The sequence below is a fragment of the Podarcis liolepis genome, assembly GCF_965112155.1.
Source record: "Podarcis liolepis genome assembly, chromosome: 2".
NCBI classification, from domain to species: domain Eukaryota; kingdom Metazoa; phylum Chordata; class Lepidosauria; order Squamata; family Lacertidae; genus Podarcis; species Podarcis liolepis.
The window spans coordinates 92,855,964-92,874,680 of NC_139555.1; the positions used below are offsets into that span (position 1 = coordinate 92,855,964).

At 39.3% G+C, this 18,717-nt stretch overlaps 1 protein-coding gene across 8 annotated transcripts in view; it reads right to left on the reverse strand.

Moving 5' to 3' along the window:
* The window catches only part of LOC310701096 (contactin-4), a 497,831-nt gene that overhangs the window by 447,759 nt on the left and 31,355 nt on the right, over positions 1-18,717 (reverse strand). For 6 of the 8 annotated variants that reach the window (XM_083491346.1, XM_083491358.1, XM_083491356.1 and 3 more), the window contains exon 2: positions 504-544. The exons of the other annotated variants lie outside the window; for them this stretch is intronic. The gene's annotated coding sequence lies outside the window, so the exon portion shown is untranslated. The remainder of the gene's footprint in view (positions 1-503; positions 545-18,717) is intronic. 8 annotated transcript variants of the gene reach the window in all.

The following is an 18,717-nucleotide window of genomic DNA, read 5'->3' on the forward strand; positions in this document are numbered from 1 at the left end:
GATTGGATCATGCCTATTCTGAAGTCACAGTATTTCAAAACTGTGCTTTCCCCCAAAACGTACAGATTTCATAAACTTTAACAAAACAAAAAAATAAAAAAATGAATTTAACTCGAAAGTATATCTAAGGAATTATTCTCTCAGATTGCTCCACACTCCCAATGCTTTCAACCTAAGGTACCAAGTAGGGTCTATGTGAATCTGTCCAGAACTTCTGATTCACTCAGTGACTGCCAACCTCTAATTCAACTCAGTTCAAATTCTGAATCTCACATTGTAAGTCTGAACAAATGATAGGTTAAAGTGTTGTTTTTTTCAGAACTTATCGTGTGAACAGCCCCTCTTCCCTGATCTTGCCTCAGATGAAAATAAACAAGCATTTGTACAGACCCATCTGTCATCACAAGTTGCCATTTTTCAGAAGCTTGGGACAAAATATTAAGAGATAAATCATTATGATGCGACAGAATAAGCAACAACACTAAGATACAAACTCTACTTACTTCAAGGCATGATACAGAGTCCTGTTTCAGTTCACCATCACCTGTAAGAACATATATGTAATGTTACCATGTGTATTGATTAAAAAAAGTTATTTTACTAATTAGATTCAGTCTTCAATTTTAATAACAGTGAATATAAGCAGACTGATCCATTTCCCTTAAAATTGTTTGGAGGTGCTATTATGAATCAATACAAATTATAAAATTGAGCAAGAGTAATGTTTCTGTTGCTTAGAAACATTACGCTATTCTTACAAGAATTAGCTTTCCTCCGAATATTCCTCCTGTACACAAAAGGGATCTGAATATTTATCTAAATGCACAGGGCTAATTTAGCATAGCAAAATCATGAATTAAAAACAAAAAATGCCAAACCGAGCACTCCCCTGGATTATTCCACTCTATGAATCACTGCTTCCTTCCTTCTACTTGAGTTACCTCTTTATTCTCTCTTGAGCAGCTCTTGACAGCTATGCGCTACTCTCAGGCCTCCTGTGTGCACAGCTCTCAATGCTCTGAGTTCAGCTATTCCACCTGTAGCTATTTGAACCTCATCATTCGGCAGCCTGGACTCAACACCCAGCTGTCCAAAACTGACTTTGGGCAGGACAAGCTCTTTTCAGCCTGCCAAGCCCCTCTGGAACCTTCCGCTTCTCTTGTTTGCCCAGATGCTCTCAGCGTGCCAAAGTCAGCAGTCTCAAAGCTGGAACTAACAGTCTCCAGCTGCACAAAGAATCTCAGCATGTGTTTCCCTTAAAATGGCCGGGGTCAAAATGACTGGGTCCAAATTCTGGATTTAAAAGCCAAAAGTGATTGTCAGGAGAGCCTTTATGCTGGATTTTGGTGCCTTTCATGGAAACTGGGATGGAATTACTACAAAAAAGAAGTTGCCGCTTAGGATGCAGTGAATATGAAAAGTGGGTGGTCATGAAGTTGGTACCACAGGAATAAGTGTGATTTTAATCAAAACTGGAGAACTAAGTCGAAATAAATTAAAAAATTAAAAAAACTGTCTAGTAGCACATTAGAAACCAATTAAGTTTGTTCTGCATGCACACGTCTTCAGATACACACAAAAGCTTATACCCAGAACAAACTTAGTTGATCTCTAAGGTGCTACTGGACAATTTTTTATATTTTTCTATTTATTTTGACTGTGTCAGACCAACACGGCTACGTACCTGAATTGAGAACTAAGATTTTATTTTACTTTTTAAAGAAGATATACACTGCTTTTACCCATGTCCATTTTCTTTTTTACTTTAAAATCATGCTGCTACCTCGGTAAATGTTAAAATATGAAGCACTTAAGAATATTTGCATTCTACTAAACTTCTCATTTTAGGATATAGCCGAATAGATCTTAGTTCAGTGTTTAGCAGTAATGATGGGTTGTAATTGTTATTCCAGCAAATGGTTTTCGCTGTGTATGTTTATAACACATAAAGTTCATCAGACACACAACATGGAGACTACAAACACAACTCACAAAACTACAGTACAAATCAGCATCTAATCAACTACCTCGAGCATCAACTTAAAAAACGGATCAAGGTATTTAAGCTGTTGCCTCCATCAAGTGGCCAGATAGAAGATTTAGAATGACTCCCTTGACAGATCATGTAGCTGCATGAAACAGAAAGACTGTTCCATGAAGTGTTCCTACATTGTATTATTCCATTTCAATAAATGTATTGTGATCCTTTTTGTCCATTTCCTAATATTATGAAGTTACAGTAGTGGATCCAGGAGTAGAACAAACAGCTTGAGGGAACTATTTTTTTTTGGGGGGGGGACATAAAATCTGGAGACAAAATCTAAAATTCCAAAAAGGAGATTTTTTTATATTCACAAACACTTCTAGTTAACCATTTCTGTGCAATTAAATCACTGGAAAACCAGTAGAGCATAGTGGTTAGTGAGACTTGGACTGATGACACCAAGGTTCACATCTCATGTCAGTCATGTCAGCCAGTCACTATTTCTCAAACTAACCTATTTCTTAAGTGTTTTTATAGAATTAATTATGTTATTCAACTCCATTATTTTAATGCAAGGGAAACATAATGACAAGGGAGGCGGGAATTAATCAATTAGGTACCATCTGTGGAATGAAAACAACAATCACATTCACTGGATTGATTACTTCTCTGGACTTAAGCAAATATTAGCAATTTCCATTCCTGTTTCTGGTGGAATTCTCTGACACCCCAAGACAAAGCCACAGAGAACAGCCAATCTGCCTCTCTCCATATGCAAAGAGAAGAACACCTAAACCATACAGAGCAGGAAACTGCAACGCCATTTTCAAACTCCTTCAGTTCCCACTTGAATGCATATCCTGTTCTGCTCCTTCGCACTTGCCTCTCATATTCTAGAGTTCTTCTTCATCCCTCGCCCCACATTTCCATGGACTTGCACCAGCACCTGCAGGTGAACAATTAGCTTGATCCAGTGCTTTTTTGGTAAGAAACAAGGTGTCAGTACTTACATCTAGATAAAAGTGTCATGGCACACAATGGCTGCCAATTGTGGAGCGGGGAGTGATGGCATTCTGTCAGAAATAAAGCACTGTCTAGAGATCACTGGCCTCTTTCCCCAATCCCCTGCTTAAGATAAAAGATATAAATATAGGTTTTATACCAACTGCTCCTAAGCTCCCCACTGGGCTATTTTGTGAAGAATGCAGATGTTGCCAAGAAGCAGGTATGACAAAACCGGGATTGTACTCTGGCAGAGGAAATCATTGTGTTCACTGTGCTTTCTTCCTAGCTATTGAGAATGGATTGTTGGGCGTACCAGAATGAACACATAGGAACACAGAATGCTAGCTTATACCAAGTCAGAGTATTGGACCATCTGACTTGGTACTGTCTACAATGACTGACAGTGGCTTTTCCACGATTTCAGGCAGGGGCCACTCTCAGCCCCATTTGGAGATGCCAGGGTTTGAACCTTGGAATCTTCATCATGCAAAACAGATGCTTTCCCACTTAAATACAGCTCTTCACAGTCTAGCTATGAGTGGATACAGAGGAGAGAGCTTGCCTAAAAGCAAAGGGTAATGTGGTTTTGGTTGGTTGGCTGGCTGGCTGGTTGGTTGGTTGGTTGGTTGGTTGGTGGGTGGGTGGAGCAGGGACAATATTTTTATGAAGAGCTGCTAGGGAGGAGTTGCAAAAAAAACAAGACTGGATAATTTCTTCGTATTAAGGAGTTCATGTTCTCTAGTTACATACTGTCTACTTAAAAGGGAGGTGGGCCCTTTCCACTTCTAAAAGCAGGTTTCCATTTCTAAAAGCAGGGTGTCATCACTGAGGGGTGTGTGTGACAAAATGAGTTTTTTAAATAAAAAATGGTTTCACAGAACTTTTGAGGAGTGACGTGGTGGCTTAGGTGCCTGCAGGTTTCGCACTGCCTGAAATGTCAGTGTGGGACTTGCGTCTGCCTACTGCCTCTCCCTCAGCCTTCCTAAAGCTGAAGGGGAGGCGTCGGAGAGGCTCGCCCCGCCCCCATGGGCAGCTCGCCCCGCTCCCACAGGCTGATCTCCCCACCCCCACGGGCGCAGATTACCTCGCCCCCATGGGCCCTGCTCCCGGCTACAGGACACACACCCGCACCAGGCACCTGATTGGCTAGCTACGCCACTGGGTGAAGGGGAGAGGCTTGTAGTATCCACAGACGCTGATAGAGAAGGCGCAAGGGCTGTGCCTCCTGCTCTACAATACAGTCCTGATTTGGTTCCTTCCCCTCCCTCGCTCTCAGCGCAGGAACAAAGGGTTGAGAAAAGGCTAGAACAATTAATAAAAGCCGAGTCACAGCAAAAAGAAAAAAGAAAAATGCAAGGAGGGTGGTATAAATAAGGGATGAAGAGGGACTTTAGCTTCTGCAACTGACTTGCTTATCCGATGGATGTGTCATGTGCTGACTCCTTGGCTACTGAGCAATAAAGTTAATTACTGAGAAGCAGTGTGTCTGTTTCTGTTTACAGCATGGGACAACAGACAGAAGGGCTTTTCTGGCAGCCTGGCAGCACATCACCTGTGCACGACATTTGGCCCAGCTGACACACCTACCCTATACCTAATGCAATATGTGATGTGGAGCAAGTAAAGATGTAGTAGCAAAGGAACATGTTATTTACAAGCAGATTATTTTTTTCTGGGAACAAATGGTATGAGCTATATTTTGTTATATCTCTGGAAGTGCATTTAGCTCGTGTGAAAGCTCAAATATAAGAAAGAAATTAACAGAGAAACATTGAGGAAATGAATAAACTGCCATGAGAATGCAACCCAACGTGCATAGCAAAAAATAAGTAGCTATATAGAACTACCAAAGTATGTTTAGAAGCTATTCTCTTCCCCTGCAAAAAATAGAAAGAAAAGAATATCCTATTCCTTGCCTTTAATTGAACCTTGAAGTAAAGCTCCTACTGGATTCATTAGTCTACTCACTTACTTCCTAGCTTATTTAACAATTTTGCTAGCTATAATTTTGGAGGTAGAATTATGTGTTACTGTTTCAGAATGGAAGGGTTACAGCTCCATCATAACAAGTATGTACTACGCACATATAATTAGACTAACCTGGAGACCAATTTTGACATATCTTAGCCAGCACTTGTGAGTCATGTTCATAAACTCCAAGAGAGAGCAGCAGCCCTGTTTCTGCAGTATTAGTGCCACATCTTTTATTCTCTGCGCTGTTGTAGCTTTCATTCAGATTAGCTGGAGGGAAGAGTTTTCTTCCAGCTCAAGCATTATGGCTTGATCTGAAGTGTGTGGAATTGAGGCCTCTCAGAATGGGAATAACACCGAGGCTTCGAGAGACACAGACTGAGCTTTACCCAAATCTGTACATAACGAGGGCTCAAGAAGGCAAATATTTGAGATTTTGTGTAATAGCTATGTAGATTTTGATAAAGGTTCATACTACTGGAGGCAATTCATTTGAACACATATGTTCATATGAACCAATGTTATGAGGACTGATTGTTGTCAAGCAGTTTATAAAGCAAGCTAAAGACAAAGCTAGGGTTGCCATATTTCAAAAAGTAAAAACCAAGACGCTACCAAAATTGTTGAGGATTTTTAAGGAAAACCTGAAAGTTGGTGAGCTTTGAGCTTGAGCTTTCAAAGTTGTCAATTTTTCAATTGACTTTCCTAAGATCCAGGACAAAGAGACGCCTTTTGGAAATCCCCCCAGACGTCAATTCCACCTTTGAAATCCGGACGTATGGCAGCCCAAGACAATGTTGTCTTGATGATCTACCCAAAGTATCACATGCAGGCTGCAATCTGGAACTGAGGTCCAAGGCTTTGCGAATGCCCAGTGGGATTTCTCCCTTTCCCCCTTTGCACAGACAACCACAAAGAAATCTTAGCAGTTTAGGGTAATCTGCAGAACAGCAACCTTCGTTTCCTAAACCCTGCCAGCACTGGCTAAGGCAGAAGGTGCAGGAGACAACCATTTTTTCCCCTTCCCACTGCTTCCAATGGGAGGGAATTAATTGTGCCAGCTCTGAAGCTGCAGTAGTTTCCCACAAGGGAGCTGAGGATTACATGGGTCCCTGGCCACCCAGACATCTCCCCGGAATGCTCCAGTTTTGGCCCCATTACTGGTGGAGCACTACTGGAAGGCACCATGTCAAATTCAGGGAGGACCTCCAGCAACAGACCTTCTGCTCAAGAACCCAAATACTGGAACCTCCAGACATGCTACAAACTATTTTTGAACACATCTGCAGGTTCAAAAGTATTTTGCAAAGCAGGCATCCAGGAAGAAGGGTCCACTGCTATTCTAACACCAAAACCTGAAAACATTATTGGGCACATAATATAGTTGTGCAGTTCACTGAATATCCATAGTTCCCAAAACCTATTAGGCCCTTCCATCATCCCAGATTTGTGTGGGAATCACTAAAAGATGCTATGTGTACAAAATAAAGCTAAAATCACAAAAAATAGGTTTTTAAGCATTCATAGCTTTGAAAACTCTATTCCCATCGCTCACTTATTCACTATTTCTAGTTTTTTACCCTTTCATCACATTAATTTGAGAAGTTCCATTACATATGGTGTTCATGGCTAATAGCACTACTAAAAATGTAAGTTTGTTGTGATTTTATTAGTGAATTTTGTCCGCTTTGATTTTGTTACTTTAGTAATATTTGTCTGTGCCTGCAGATGTGTGTTTGAACAAGAATAAATATACAAACCATTAGACTTTTCAAAACCAAAAAAAAGCCTGGATTGAAGCTTATAGGCTTTTTTCTCTCTTTAGAAGGATCAGCTATAAGGAAAGATGAGGGTTTTTTAATTCCACTGCACTGAAAAATTAATTCACCCATCTTTCTTTGAAGTACAGTATGTGCCACTGTTGTAGATACACATTTGAGGTGTTTATTGTTCTTATATCCTTACAGGCCACACAGAAACCATATTTCTACACTTAAAATCTAATGCATTTAAACTATGTTAACACCCAGTACTCAGCAAGTCCAAAGCAATTTCACTTTAAAACAAGTGTATGTCAGCTTCCGTCAACTGAAGTGCTTGCATCTTTCACAAGCAGAGATCACGCTGGGAGTCATAACTATGAAATTACCGTGAAACAAACATAATGCTCTCCTATACAACAGTATATAATGCATTACAGTAAGACTGTGTGAAGCTATAAGCTTCTCAGAAATTTCCGTAGCCTTCTGTAAATGTCAAGAACAGTAGTATGACATTGGATTCAAAGATACGAGTGACATTCTTTTAATATGACTCTGCCCATCAGAACTGAGGTTTGTTCTCTCAGCTGTACCCAAAGAAAGGTCCCCATTTCATATGAAATAGCGTGAACATCAATTAGGAAACACTTCATGGAGGGAGGGGGGAAATGTGGACTCCACTCCATAAATGTATCTTCCAATTGTTCTGTGTATATGTTAGCAATCTCAAAAGCCATGGGGGATTCCATCGCTATCCATTTTGACTTGGTACTAGAACTGTCTATCAAACAGAAAATGTTTTTGCATAAAGCAATTTTCGCTAAAGGCATAATAAAATGTGTAGGAGGTTTTCAAGAATCCTGTCTACAAAGAAAAACCTGTTCTATACCAGTAAGTGCACTCAGATCCTGCTTGTGAGCTTCCGACAGGCATCCAGTTGAACAGGATGAGAACTCTAGCACCATAAAGGGCTCAAACATGAAGTCACCAGTTTATTCTGAATTATTATTTTTATTATTAGTATTTATTAAATTTGTATACTACCCTATAACCATAGATCTCAGGGCAGTTCACAACATAAAAAAACAGGTATAAAAAACATAATATACATTACAAAAAAACCAACAACCCAACATTTCCCCCTTCTACAACATATTTCAAAAGGGTATCGGATCTCAATCAGCCAAAGGTGTAGTTAAAGAGGAACATTTTCTCCTGGCGCCTAAAGGTGCATAATGAAGGCGCCAGCGGAACCTCTCTGGGGAGAGCATTCCACAAATGGAGAGCCACTACAGAGAAGGCCCGTTCTCATGTTGCCACTCTCCAGACCTGTTATGTAAGAGGAACATAAAGAAAGGCCTCAGAAGATGCTCTCAGGGTCCCAGGTAGGTTCATGTGGAGAGAGGCGGTCCTGAGCAATACTTCAAGGTAATTGAATGTATTTGCAAACCATTCAAAACCAGAGTTTCTGATATGAGATTATATGAAGGGAACAAATGGATGATGATGAAGAAAACCCACATTAAGATAGTGATCCTGGGCTGAAGTCTCTATCAGAAACCATGGTTTGCTTGAAAGTGGAGGATGTAGATTTCTTTATACAAAAACTAGAATGTGAAGATTACCAATGTAAAGACCACAGTTTGGGAACCCCTGATATAGAAAACTTAGGATGTATTTGAATCCAGTGAACTAACTGGGCATACTGGAAAATAAGCATCAAGTAGTAATATTTAATATAAAGTATGTCTAATAATATGATTATGTTAGTGATGTTACAATTTCAGGGCTACTAATGGTGAATCCTACTAAAGTGAACTATATAAAAAGTGTGTGGTACTATAGTTTCATTCCATTCCACCCCTTTCCACTACCAGAAGATGAAACTGTGATCTTGACAGGGCCGATCCCTCCCATCCTAAGTCCACATGGGCCAGTAAGAGGAAAGCTGACTCTCTTGTGCAGGGAAACAGTGATTTTGTCCAAAACTCATCTTCCAGCTGTACTTGATAAATTATAAAGTACATCACAGCTTTTTGTCATACAATATTTGGATCACAGGCTCCACTCCTATTCATGAATTCATTCACTGTCATTAACACAATAGATTGGTGATGACAGCTAAACTGGAGAGTGAGACACTTTTGAAAACCTGAAACTTAAAATCTATTCTATACACATTTTAGGCATATTCACTTCCTTTCCATACAAACAATGTCTGACATCAGTCGAAACATGTCTGGTAAGTGTAATCTCTCTGATGAAGGAAGGTGTTCCACAAGCCAACTTTCAAGGCTTAAAGGGGAATAGTTTGGGGTGATTTGTTCTGTAATAGAAATCAGTATGAACTTGCAGTGTCCAGATGCTTTTCCTAAATAAATTTATTGGAAGCAAGACTGGTTGATTTTAGTACCTTAGCTAAGAATATGAACAACTGCTATCGTGCACTCATACAACAAAGTGGGTTGTATCCAACTAAGTCCTACTCAAGAGTACACCCATTGAAACTAGTGGATTTAAATTAGTCATCTCAATTAACTTCAATGGTTCTGCCCTAAGTAGGACTAGTACTGGATGAAATCCAGGGCATACAAGGCAGGGCTTCTTCCAATACTTTGGTGCAGAATATGATGCTGTAATCAAAGCTACAGGGTGGCACATGTGTACAAATTAGCAAGGTCTGAGGATGGGGAAATAGCAAGCACTATGTACTAACTGTGGTGCTGTAAGTTATTTTTTGTGCTGGTAAAATGAAGTCAATTCACAGTTATAGCAGTTCACTGCCCACCAAGGAAAAAAAGTAAGATATCTGATCAGGGCACAGTCAACTCACAACTTGTGCATTCTGTGTTCACTATTGCAGCTCTAAGTGCTTGGTAGCCAGCCAGGTGCGATCGCATAAGTTAAACACATATGCTTACCAGGCTGTGGGAAGGTAACACATAGGCTCTGAGGGGCTTTCACAAGATTTTGGACAGCCCAGATTCTTGAAAGTCTCGTAGAGCCTATTAAGCAAGGTGCAAAGCTTAAAAGCTCTCCATCTTGCAGGAGTGGGAGGGAGACCTGCTCAGCACACCAGCTTCAGAAAGGTCAGGATGGTTGCATGGGCAGGGTTGGGTGGGGGAGTTCCAGGCTGGTTCTGACTACTGTATAGGCAATTTCACCTTTATCCACACTCCCGGAAGGTAGCCCCCACACATTGTGAGCCTACTGTACCTTAAAGCCGATACTCTGTTGTAGTTAGTACACAATTCTATGTAACTGAATGAGAGTTTACATGAGTGCTTCTAATTCTGGAATAAACAGTTTGAAAGTATCATTTTTTTCTGTTGGGGAAATACCTAGTGTTGGGATTAGTTGAATACTGTATAGTAAAACAAGCAAAAGCAATTTGCTCACCACTTCCATAAAAGTGAAAATTGAATCTCAAAACGTTACAAGATGATAACAAACTGAATGTATCCATCATTAGGGAACAGATTTTTACACATCAATTGATTTGGGGGTTTGAAAATGAAATTTGTTTGATGTAATTAGCTTTACAAATGAAATGAACACTGACCTTCCTGGCTTTGTATTGACAATATCATCCTTAGATATCCGACCTATTTGCAACAATTGTCAGAAGTAAAGAAAAAAGCATGATTTACAGGCTTATTTAAAAGCCAAGGATATTAGTTGTTCGACCTTATTTTTTCCTTCCTATTTAATGTATGCTTTTCATATGCTCTAGAGAGAATCATCTGTGCACTCCAATGTATTAAAAATAAAGATACAGGATATATATGAAAAAATATGCTGGGAAGCAGCTTTCTTAGGTAAATGCAAGAGGAGTGCACCTGTCAGTGAAAATAAATGATTACTTAAAAATATAGTTCATACTATGACACTCCAGCATATTCATTACCTTTCAGCTTGAAATAAAACACATTGCAATTTGCTTTGCTTTCAGTTGATACACATACTGTGTTTGAACTGCTGATTAAGTGATTCTTTCCTTATTTGCATAGAATAAATCAACTACACCACTTATAACAATGTATAATTAACATGGCATGCCAATCTTAGGTAGTTTTTGTTTTGCTTTTTTTAAGTGGGGAGGCAATGCAAGTTTGCTTTCTCGGTGTCAAGTACATTTATGTTACACCTCTAAATCTTTTCCAGCAGGGGAAAGAGTGCTCTTGCACTCATGTCCTGCTTGTTTTACTTATTTATGTGTCTGCTTTGTTTGTTTGACTTTTACTGGCCCTTTACCATACGGATTCCAGAACAGGTTACAACCTTGGGCTTCTGGGCTTTGGAGCCCAATCTTCCCGGCCACCATCATCAAGTTAGCAGCCAGTAGCAGTTCTGTTTGGCTGTTTGCAGGCTCTGGAAGCTTGTGACTAGGACTTGTAAACAGAGTTTTACTGAGGCAGTTTGAGATGGAGGTCAGGAGTGCTGTCTTACAGTGGACATAGAACCAAGAGACAAGGACAGTGAAGGAGCTGCTGTGCCATGTTTGCCTTCCTGTCTGAGAATGCACAAAACTACACCTTTAGCAAGTGCAAGCTGTTTGCCTTGCTGGAAGAGAAGATACAGCAACATGAGGTCCACCTATTCACTCTTCCAGCTATTGGGCAAGATGAAGAATTTATTGACAGAGCAGAGTGGGCTGTCCTGAAACAGCAATGCAGGTGGGGTGCCCCGAGGGAGGAGGAAAATCGGCCATTGCAGAAGTCAAACCTCTGGAGTAATGCAACACAGAGAAACATGTCCATGCGGACTGGTGGTGGGCAAATGTTGTCCTCAATAAAACAAAACCTCTGGAGAATCAAAGAGTGCTCACAAATAGTTTCTCATCATCCTGGGGAAAAGTGACAAGTGGGGTACTGCAGGGTTCTTTTCTGGGCCCGTTGTTGTTTGAACCAAACCTGTTGTTGGAAACCAAGTCTTATGAGGAACAGTTGATGGAGTTGGGTATGTTTAGCCTGGAAAATGGAAGGCTGAGAGGAGATATGATAGCCATCTTCAAGTATATACGTGGAAGGTGGAGCAAACTTATTTTCTTCTGATTCGAAGGGTAGGACCCGGAACCAATAGATTCAAGTGTTTCATTTTTGCTCAAATGTAGGAGAATAAGAGTTTTGTTCTAAAGTCAAAACCTTTCTACAGAGCAATTCACACTGTTGGAAAGGTAAGAAACATAAAAATAAAACTTGAGTTATAAATGACTGGACAAATCACACATCATTGCCCTTGATGACATTCATACAGCATATCCTCCAAAAGCATCTTAATAGGGTAGTCTTTTGGTTATGGTTACTTTGCAGTGTGCATCTGTCCATGCCAGGTGTTAAGGTTATTATCTTACTGCTTCAGATGGCTTCAGATGACTCCAATAGGACTCTCATCTGTAAGTTCTAATTCTGAGTAAAATTTGGAGGAACATTTTAAAGTGGCATGAAGGTATAACTTGAAAATAAGCATACTTTGATTACTTATTGGTACTCCTAACTCTGGGTAGTTTAAAAAGTATTAAGCTACAAAAGTAAAGAAAGGGCACACTCCTTCAAAATTATATTCATAAGGCCAACTGAGACAATCAGTGCACCCCACTCCCAGACAAATCACTTGGGAGACTGTTCAGTCATATGCATAATTATGTGACATGAAAAGTATTCATGTTTTCTTAATTGCAAGTATTTCAACTATGTTTAAATACATCATTCACTTTACAAGGTACAAATAAGTATGTGCAATTACATGCTAATTAGTTACAATTTAATTACTGTGTAAATACTGGTATGTAAGAAGATAATCAGATGGTTACTTGTGCAGTGTAAATTAATTGATAACAAGAGATTTACAATTGCAAATTAGGGCGATTACACTCTGAGTGCTATGTTAGATGTTAAGTGCAATGCATAGTTAATCACTTATCTATTATTTCACTATATTGTTGTATGATGTGTTGAAATAGCAGTTTAGGTCTTATATCAGTGTCTGGAACTCACCTTTCTGAAGTAGGTTGATCACACGTTTGGATCTTCATTTCTAAAACAATTATCTCTAGCATAATTTCAATCATTATCCGTTATCTCAAAATGTTCCTAATGCTGTTGATAATAGGGTGCTTTGCTGTGATTACGTCTGGGGAGAGAAATGTCTGCCACCTTATCTTTAACTTGCATTTCAGATTCCCTGTTCTCTCCCTGCCTCACGCAGCACTCAATTTAGCTTCACTTCTGTGGCCATCTGGTGCTATAAACCTAAATTGTGTGCAATTTTATGCCTGAAAAAATGCTGGTTTGACCTGTATTTCTTTCATTATTTCACCAACATGCTGCGGAGAGATAAAATAATGGGGATGGCTGCTTTTGCTGTTTGCTGGAAGTTGTTTGTCCTCTTTTAAAAGACTTTTTGTGTGCTATTCCAGAATGCTAGCATGTTGACTCTGATTCTTGTTTGTTGATTTTCTATTGACTTCTGTTTGAGACTGAAGGTGTTTCTCATTACTTTCTTATAATACAGTGAAGATACCAATTTAGTTACATTGACCTTGTAATGATGCTTAGTTCTTCTTTTATTAGTGCCCATGTTGAGCATACCTTTTTATTACTCTATCCATGTCTTTTTCCCTCAGCCTTTTAGATTACATGAAATGGCTTCTGTGCATAGCCATAGCCTCATTTCCCCCCCATTTTTAACATATTTTTATTAAAGATTTCTTGGTTTACAAAAGTATGTGCAATGTCTTTTTTTCCCCAAGTTACATTTTCTACAGATCAGTTTCATTTGTTCCCCCCAAACAAACTAAGGAAAATTCCCACAACACTAAACAGGTACATACAGACTATGCTTAAAGCATGGAAAGCAGAAATAGGTAAACTGTCCCCAACCCCATCCCCACTAATTCCCCTGGCACATCACCCACATCACACAGCACAAAACCCCCAGATAAAAACCTGGCAAACCAAAGGTTTATATCACCTAACAGACTTCTACACTTCCTCATTTTTTAATCTTGCAGGGGTCCCCCCACCCCCCGATAATAAGGAGGGACGAATATAGGCTTTACATTAGACCAGAGACAGAATTTGGGGATAAAGGCTACCTCATTAAAAGCAGGCAAAATTAAAACAAATTCCAAACCACATGTAAATATGTAAAAGTCAAGTTTTGATGCCTCATATATTGGACAAAATATCAACAGAATTGAATTCTATTGTTGTCATCAACCATTTCAGGAGAGGAAAGGAAGGTTCAAACTATGCCACAATAGCTAATCTCACTCAATGTATATTTGGCTCAGTTCCCATCTGTGACATGAGTCATTGTTGGAAATCCAAATCCTAACAGCCCCAGCTGGTATGGCCTACAGCATGGTCCCCAAACCCCAGACACAGGTTTTTCAAAATCTCTCATATGCTCTCACAAGCCACATTGGGTTGTGTCCAACAATACTTTTACTCAGTGTACATCCACTGAAATTAATGGACATGACTAACTTTGGGCTATTAATTTCAATACATCCATTAAAATTAGTTTGTAGGAACTACATCCAAGGCTCTTATTTTATCCTCATACAGGCATCCTGACAGATTTAATGAGGACAACATTTCATTTATTTAAAAGCCAATATTCTAATGTTTAATAAACAACAGGCATCTTGATAGCAGAAAAAAACCTTGAAACTGCATGTAATAAAACTCTAGATACTTCTCCTTAACTAAACTTTCTGCTCTTTAAATGTCAGATGCTACAGTGCAAATGAACACAACCCATGAATAGCGATACCACCCTAGGAAATGTTCCAGTCTTAGCAAAACTTTATTATGGTTGTTGTTGTTTTTTACACTTCATCCACAATTCCATGGATACTTTGCTCAAAGAGGAACCTCTAATGCTTTTTGCTTTGAATTTTTATTTTAAGCAAAACTCAAGTCCAATTTATTATCAATCTGGCCCACTAAACGTTTCAGTCAAACCCTTAACAGGCCATCCTAATGAGAAGCAGATAGCAACAAGGTACATCAACTAAAAGTTTTTTATGGGGCCCTGAACTTGATCCTCAATAAGAAATACGATATGATATATATGTGATAAAACATTTGTTTCCCACAAAAATGCCAATTTCACCCAAGCAGGAACCTCCAAATTACCCCTGATTCATCAATGGCTGCTCTACTCAGGGGAGCGCTACACATGAAATACAATTTAGAAATATTGTCCACAAAGAACTTAATAGGAGGGACACCAAAGGACAAAGACTGAAGACATATTTGTGTCTCCATTTTCCTCAATGCCTAGATGATTTTTGCAACTACAGTACACTCACACACATTTAATTTCTATGCATTCAGCTTTACGTGCTTGGCAATTAAAAAACAAATAAAATGGTGGAGGAAAAGAATTGGGCATCTGGGGGCAATCCCACCCATCAATGCACCCAATGTGTTTTGTCTATACACTATTTTGGTTCCACGCAATAGCGTCAGAATGTAACCCCCACGTAAGATGTGCTTGCTGTATACTACATTGCTTGGAAATCCTAATTCAAGCCATGAAAATATTTGGAGACATACAAGGAGAACTTACCCAACAAGTGGGTCTACACAGATCTATTCTAGAAGGAGAGTACAAAGTCAGCAAATGCAGGAAAATGCTAATGAAAATCAATCCGGAAGTGCAGTAAAGTTGAAGGGGAAACGGCTAAAAAATTTACTGCTTGACACTGCTATATTTTTGTAACATTATTTTTTTCTGACTAGTGAATGTTTAGTGATGCATCTTTTCTGCCGAAACACAGCCACACAAACAAAGACAAAAAGATAGTCCTCCATGGCTTTTATCCTTAGATCTTCCTCTAGTCTGGTAGAGACTTCTGAAAACAACTGTTTTACCCAAGTCAGTTTTCTCATACTTAGGAAACCTAGATTATTTGTTTGCTTTCTCAAATAATAAAAATTCTCTGTTCTAAAAAAAGTAGATGCTTCAGGCAAAGTACATAAGATTTAGACAAGATATTTACGTAACATATCATACCTGTGCCTCAAGAAAAAACAAAATGTGGATGCAGAGGAAGGAAATGTGAAATTATGATGACTGCCCCTGACTCCATGTGCTGGCCCTACACGTGTACAACTGTATGCGTCATCCTAGACTTTTGCAAGTGTGCAGGGCCTACATATACAGCTGTGGATGTGTAAAGCCTGTTGTTCCACCTAAAGTGTGGAAGAGAGGGCAGAACCAGCTGGTGTTTTTCTGCTCCGCTCTGTGCATTGAATAAATATGTGGAACAAAGCGTGAAAATAGCTATATTTAACTATAGTCTTTCCCCCAAATCCTTTGGTAAGAACAGCCTTGATTATGGTTAACATTAATCACCGGCCTCCAGCAGGAGGAAAGGGTGGGAAATAATAAAATAAAATAAAAATTCAAGGGAATGAATTATGTCCCTCTTCTGGACTTTCAACCTCAGTAGGACAAAAATCAAGACTCTTATATCCCCTACATAGAATTCAAATATAACACTGAACTCTTCTAGGACAGGTGGTATATATGACAACACAATCTATTTCATTTTTTTATTACAGTGGTACCTCGGGTTACATACGCTTCAGGTTACATACGCTTCAGGTTACAGACTCCGCTAACCCAGAAATAGTACCTTGGGTTAATAACTTTGCTTCAGGATGAGAACAGAAATTGTTCTCCGGCGGCGCAGCAGCAGCAGCAGCAGGCCCCATTAGCTAAAGTGGTGCTTCAGGTTAAGAACAGTTTCAGGTTAAGAACAGACCTCCAGAACGAATTAAGTACTTAACCCGAGGTATCACTGTATTATCCTTGTTTATCAATACTAAACAAAGGATATAATTTTATTTGGTGATGTGAACATTTATACAAAAATGGCAACAAATAAAAAACAGACAACAGAGACGTGGCAGACAGCTATTGATATTCCTATGGCTGCAAAATGAGTATCTCAACTTCAGAGGGAAAAACATTTTGATTTTTCAGAAAGGCCTGAAAACTGAAGCAAACGAACAATTAAAAGTTTAGCACCTTGAAGTTAACCCTTTTGTGTTATCACAGCAGTTCTACAATGCAGCAATCATTTTCCATATCATAAAAAATGTTTGTTTTGGACAGGTTAGAACATAAGCTGAACCACAAACACCAAGTTCTGTTAACAGCCACAGCATTCAACATTTGTTTTTAAATTCTAATGTGCTTTTAACAGATAAAAGGGATATTTAACACCAGTGTCACTCAAAAGCAGCTCACAGAAGTTGACAAAAGGCTACTTGCTACGCATCATGGGAAAGCTACTCAGTAATTTGATGAAACACGTAGTAGAAACAAGTTTATTAAGATACAGGACATGTTCTCCACCTGCTAACAGATCAACTATGCATGGGAATAGGATGTTTTTTTTCTGTACTGCAATATTCTTAGTCAAGTGGGAATGCATTTACTACAATGAAACTGAACACACAATTTTAAAAAGGGAAAGGTCCTTAGCTGTAATTCTACCACTGGCAGGCTAGAATATAAATGCAGCAGAATATACATTAGTTGAGTAGAATTTTGCCATTATGCTTGGCCGAAAACAGATATGGAAGAAGGGAATCAACAGTCACCATTACAAACCTAAACAAAACAGAACGAGAGTCAGAGTAGAGTTGCCACTGAAAGTTCACTACAGAGAAATTTCTTTGAATCAGATCTGAGGGTTTCTTCTTGGATAAAAAAAAATCTGAGAAAGTCTAAGGTGATTTCCTGTGGGATAAGTGGATAAACCAGAGTCACGGGCAACAACGCATCACCTATCAACTGGCTATCTGAAAGACCATATTCCCTCAAACGAGCCTGCCCAGGTTTTGAGATCTTCAAGGGAGGCCATTCTCTAGGTCCTGTCGCCCTCACAGGCACATTTAATGGCCTTCTTGGTGGCTGCTCCCAGACTCTGAAATTCTCTCCCTAGTGAAGCTACACTGGCTCCCTCCTTGCTGTCCTTCTGCCAGCAGGTGTAGACTTTCTTGTTCCAACAGGCTTTTCAGAATTGACTACTGGTGCTGTGATGTTTTTATTGCAACTGTGGGTATATTTTAGACATACTTTATATATGCATATGTATATAGTTTTAATTCCATCAATGTTTAATTATATTTTCATGATTCATTTTTCTGTGTTTTTAGTGGTTATTGTTTGTATCTGTAAGATGCCTTGACTCCTGTCAGGGGAAAAGGCGGGACATAAACAAACAAACAAACACTCTCAAGCAGCAGAGTACCACACCTGCTTAGAGTAAAAAAAGAAAAGACAACTATATTTTGTTCACCTGGAAATAATGAAATACTTTCTGTTTGCAGACACTACAGTACCAGCCCTTAAAACTCCTGACTTCGGATGCTTATTTCTGTGCCCCCTTTCTCAATCAATCCTTGTCTGGACAAGCATAGCTGCATTCTTCTCTTCCTACCTCTTCATAACAATTTACCCTGATGCTAAGGATCTTCAGTTCACCATGTGTTTGAAGACAGTAGAAGAAAAGGCAAGGTTTAATTTGTCCTGTTTCTCTACCCCTGCCACCTTTCTGGCTTCCACTACTGCAGCCCCTTCTCCATATGCATCACCAAGCAGCCTCCTTTGACTCATTGCTATCTCATTCCCCTTTACATCTTCTATTTCTGGAATATTCTTCAATTGTTAACCCATACATTTTGTTCTCTCAATAAAAGCTCCTTTCTGGAAAGGTTGTGTTCTTATTGCTGCACTACACAGCCACTCTTGATACCACAGAAGGTGTTGTTCCTAAGTTACACATGCTGTATTTCAGTGTACATCTCTGTCAGCCTGACAGTAGCATGTCCTCTAGCAGAATAGCGCCAGGACCATAGGAATTTATTCTGTTTTCCCGCTATAATAATATCGAACAGGAAAAGTGGAAACCAGGAACCAACTACAGAAAAAGCAGATAGCCAAGGTATCTTAATGCCTCTAATATTTTTA